Here is a 5,790-nt window from a genome sequence, read left to right as displayed (position 1 = left end):
TACATGCATTTAATTTAAAATTTACAGCATCATTAGTGGAGAGTTTCTCCAACTGAGTCTTTCAACACTAATATATGAATATGTTTCAAAACTTTATCTATACAAATAAATTTTGATGTTTTTTTTAAAGTGACACGTGTCAAAAGGTTTCCAAAATTGTTGAAAGTTTCTTAGAGAAGTAATTTTTTTTTCTACACTTCTCTTTCTTATTTTTTGTTTGTTTAATAATATTTTGAATGGAAAATCTACCTGAGAGACCATTGATGCGGATGCTCTCATTGTCCTAGCTGCTTTCTATGTTTTAAATCCACGTAATCATCTTGTCTCCAGACATGTTTGTATCGTATTAATTTTAATGATAAAAATAGGTAACTGTACTGTAACATTTTAAAGTTTTTAAATTGTATCAGATTAATTTTAATGATAAAAATAATTAACTATACTGTAACACTTTAAAGTTTTTAGAATTTATATTTGTATATAAAACAACTAGATTTTGATCCGCTATTGAAAAGCGCGGATTTGTTTTCGCAATTAAATAAATTATTTTAAATGAATTTTTATATGAGATATTGTATAGGTTTGGACAAATATTCGGACCCGTGAACTAAACCTTACCAAACTGAAAAAAGCGAAACTAAAATTGTACTGAATTTCATACATAACCGATGACCAAATGGGTACCTAAATTTGTAAAATATAAATTATATACTTACAAATATTAATTATATTTATCTTCTAAATAATCAAATATCCTAAAATACTATTTATAAACCGAATTACTCGAAAATGCGAATTACTTGAATATTTTTTTATTCAAACTATTAAAAATCATCCAAATTATCAAACCCCAAATTACCCAATATATAAACTGAAAACTTCATAATTGTATATAAACTGAAAACCCCAAATTATCTGATATCTTTATCTATAAGAAGGCCAAAACTTCATAATTGTATAAAGTGTATATTCTAATATTTTATAGTATAAAATACATGATCCACTTTATATATACGTAAATTATAAAGTCAACATGAGACATTGAAGGAGTATTCTCATATTTTTCATGTACTATAAAGTTTTAGTAAATAAAGTATAGATGTGGTATAAAGTATAATATTAACTTTTTCAAAAAGAGGTGGACCTATGAAATAAAAATGGACTAAATTATTGCTAGAGAAATATATGATAATATATTGTTAGTTTAAATTTAAGACCAAAGTAATAGTAGTGTAATGAAAATGTGCAACAAACTTACATAAGTAGATTTTTTCAGAATGTTTCTCTTTTAATAGTAAAGATAACACAATACAAATCACGTTTTAAATTTAAAATAGTTCTATCCGCATTGTATGTTTTCAGTTACAGAACATTAATCTAGGATTTGGTAAGAAATTAAATATAACACATACACATTGACAATCACATTACCATTGTCATGAAATTAACTGACATCTTTCAGAAATTACAAATCTTTAATGGTTTATGTATATCTCATTAATTTTTTTCTCAAGTTTTAATTTTATGTTTGTGCTATTTCTACTTCAAATGTTTGGTGAAACAAAAATTTTTTTGTACAAATGATCTCAATGATTTTTAAAGACTTTTTTGTCAAAAATATTTGAATTGTTTAATGGTGCTAATTTAACGAGCTAACATATCTTTTTAGATGGCCTTATCATTCAGTTGAGTGATTAATTCTTGATCAATATTTATCTTGTACGTTTCCTAGTTTTCATAAATATTTAATTAAAATTCATTAAAATATAGATGTCAAGAAACAAAACCCTTTAAAATATTTTGGTATGAAATACATTACCAGGTAAAAAAATACATGAACGAAGACGGAAACCTATTAGATTCGAATATGCACACAAAATATATAACATATCAAACAATAAAATCTTTAACGTACATGAAATTATTTTTCTAAATAGTTAAAGAAAACTTCAGAGCTTTTTCATATGTAAACTGACGATTACATTTGTTGTATAAGAATATCAACTAAAATAAATTTTTTCTTTAATTTTCATTTATCTTTTGGGGAGCTTATATATTTACTGTTTTGTTATGACTTACAATCTTTTCAAATATATTTTAACAAAAAAAGCGTTTGTTGTTCTTATTAGTCAACATAATATTGTCACAAATAAACTTAAATGACACTTTTATAAAAACTTAATGACACTTTTACTAATACTATTTTATAAATTACTAGAAATTCAAACCAAATAGATATACTACAATCTCAGGATAACTGGATAAGTTCATATTAGGGATCCACAACGAGATCTATATAGGGTCTGCGTTCAGATCTATGTTAAGACCTACATTTACATCAGACCAATGTTAGGGTCTTCGTCAAAATCTGGGTTAGGTTCTTTGTTCAAGTCCAACCCCATTCTTGGACGACTTCTTCTGTTCAACAAATCAGCTTGAGATGATGCTTCTTCTGTCAACTACAAAAAGGAAACAAATACAGAGTGGTTTTCATATTTTCTTGGAAAAAATGGGACGTTTGGCTCATAAAAACATATTTGCATATATTTGTGGTGTTCTGGTTTGCCTTAGAAAGATCATCAGAGGGTCCAATTTTTCTTTTTCTGGAGCTAGGTTCCTCGTTCATATCTCTGTTGGGGTCTTCGTCAAAATCTGGGTTAGGTTCTTTGTTCAAGTCCAACCCAATTCTTGGACGACTTCTTCTGCTCAACAAATCAGCTTGAGATGATGCTTCTTCTGTCAACTACAAAAAGGAAACAAATACAGAGTGGTTTTCATATTTTCTTGGAAAAAATGGGACTTTTGGCTCATAAAAACATATTTTGCATATATGTGTGGTGTTATGGTTTGCCTTAGAAAGATCATCAGAGGGTCCAATTTTTCTTTTTCTGGAGCTAGGTTCCTCGTTCATATCTCTGTTGGGGTCTGCATTGAGATCGATATTATTGGGGTCTGCATTCAGATCTATATTAAGATTTGTGCTCAACAAATCAGGCTGTTCTTGAGATAATGTTCTTTCTTCCATCTGCAAAAGGAAAGAAAAAAAAGACAAAAATTATTTTGGTTTCTTTGGACAACCAATTTTTACAAAAAGCTTCTTTTGTGTGTAAATACGTTGATATTATAGTAGTGATTACCTTAAAAAAATCAATAGAGGATTCAACTCTCCTTTCCATGGAGCTAGTTTCTTCTCCTTCTGGCACTCCATCTCTATCTTCAGTGCAATCATAGCAAATCCATTCGGGGGGAACGTCGACTTTTACCACCATGCAGTAGCTAAAATAATACAAGGGATGAGAAAAATACACTAACAAAATTTGGTTATCTAATTGCATTATCAAAACATTGTATAGGTCACTGAAAAAAATATATTACGTACGTATGTTCAGCACCAACTTTGCATTTGCTACAAATGACAAGTAAATCTTCATATCCTAGATCACCACGTATCACATACAATCATCTGCAAAAACATTATTCGATGAGATAAGATGCATTAGTTAAAGATCGGATAAACTAAACTAGTTAAGAAAATCATCACGCACTTCTTTCTCAATATGAGATAATTGATCATTTTCATTGTCGACGGCTATGGCTTCTACAGATATATTATTTTCGTTAACCGAAGGAAGATTTTCTGCCACAACTCCTTTGTTTATAATATTGTCGTTATCATGTTGCACAGAAGATTTCAATTGTTCTTCATTCTACATATACAAATCCGTTATCAAACTCATTATCATGAAAATCCAAGGACGTGCTACAACATATTTGATTAACATAAATATAATTATTATATAGAACCTTTGAAAAAGCAGATATATTTGAGTAAGATGATTCTGCATTGTTTGAGCCATATGTGTTTCTAGGTGGAGATGTCAATGTGATCTTTTCTGATTCCACAATCTGACCGTCCTCATGAGTGTTTGAAACCATGGTTGATGTTTGTTTTATATTGTATGAATCTGTAAATATTTTAAAAAGTCAATGAACGTCGAACCTATTAAAGATGAATCACAATTCATCAAAAAGTATAATTGAGTTGGAAATTATGAATTAACTAGGTTTCCTAAAACGGTAAACAGAGTTAGCGAATATAATAAAATAATAAACCATTGAGAAGAGTTGTGAAGGTCTTTCACCAAAAAAATCTAAACAGAAACAATTATTTCGAAAAATAAGAAAATTATCTTATAATGCAAAGAGAAAATCAAAATAAAAGCGTAGTTCAAATAATAATCTTGAAAACTTACAGAAAATGAACGATTAAACTGAAAAATGTGGAGCAAATAGGACGAAGACGAGTTAAATTTATAGATAAAAGTCAGGGTCACGGCTTCATTTTCTTCTCTTATTTATCTTCCTTATTTCGATTCTCATTTTGGAAATGTGTTTGACTGTATTAACTTCTTATTTTTCCCTTTGATTTTGACTTTTTATTTATTTTATTTAATATATTGAACAGCAGGTTTGCTGGTAAAATTATAATTTCTTTTAAGATATGGACCCGACCACCCAGCAAAAACATTAATGAACTATTAGTCAACATACAAGACTAATAAGACTTCCTAAAATTATAATTATAGATATGTTTTCATTTATGGCTATTTCTTTGATATTTTATATGACATTTTTGAAAAGTTTATCATTGAAATTGGACGGGGGTATGAAACCTGCTGCAGATAAGTATTTGAAATATTTCCAAATATCTTATTATTCATTTTACTAATTATATTAAATTTAGATAGTTATTTATATTTGATTAATAAAAGTCGAGGGTTTTCTCCTTTATTCCTTATTTTTGGTAGATCAATCTCAACGAATTTAAGAAACATTGATCTCAAGTATTAATTCTTAGACTAAATAAGATCTTTGTGTTATAGTTGCTTTCGCTACATCAAAACCGGTAACCGTTCTACCAATTCTGAGCTATTCAGTCGTCAAAGACTATTTGTATCAGACATCCCTTAAAATCTCTCTCTCTCTCTCTCTCTCTCTCTCTCCCCCTCCCTCTCTCTCTCCCTCCCTCCCTCCCCCTCCCTCCCTCCCTCCCTCCCTCCCTCCCTCCCTCCCTGGTGACACTCTTGAACTGGTGTTGTCTATAGAAGTCTTTGCCTTGACCACGAGCATTGGCTGTCCCAGAGGCTCTCTCCAGCATTTGTTGGGTATGGTGCATGTATAAGATTAGATTGTAATTGCTTAATTTCATTGAAAACAATCGATGTGTTTATATACACAAGTTTTAGTATAGGATAAGGCCTAGAAGATCTTTATATGAGATATGTACATATTTATATATACAATAGTTATCTATTATATGATATTGATCTTCTCATATTTTTATCTGCATAATGTTGTACTTGTCCTAAGAGCATCTTCAATGTAAAACTCTATTTTTTTCTTCCAAAATAGAGTAAAATGAAATATGATGTTATAATACTTCATTTATACAGTAAATCTTATTATGAAATGGAAATTGGAGTTGGATTAAAATATCTTTTACTATGTACTCTTTTTCATTATATTTTAGAATAAAAAGTGGAGTGGAATTAGATATGCCCTATTACCATGTTCTTTTTACCGGGATTTGTTCCCAAAGCTGGATTATCAAAGCTCAAATTTGCTGTAGGTTTCACAAACTACTCCCGTCAAGGCAACTCATTGGACATGGATCATGGTGTTTACTCACCATTCAGGCTCTATAGCCATATTAGTCCATCTGTGGGCATTGCAGTTTCCTCTATTTTGCGGATATTAATTTCCTCCTTTTTGGAGATATCACTTTCATTG

The sequence above is a fragment of the Brassica napus genome, chromosome C1 (assembly GCF_020379485.1).
Source record: "Brassica napus cultivar Da-Ae chromosome C1, Da-Ae, whole genome shotgun sequence".
Taxonomy (NCBI): domain Eukaryota; kingdom Viridiplantae; phylum Streptophyta; class Magnoliopsida; order Brassicales; family Brassicaceae; genus Brassica; species Brassica napus.
The sequence above is the reverse complement of the archived record's forward strand: the minus strand, read 5'-3'. Positions refer to the sequence as shown.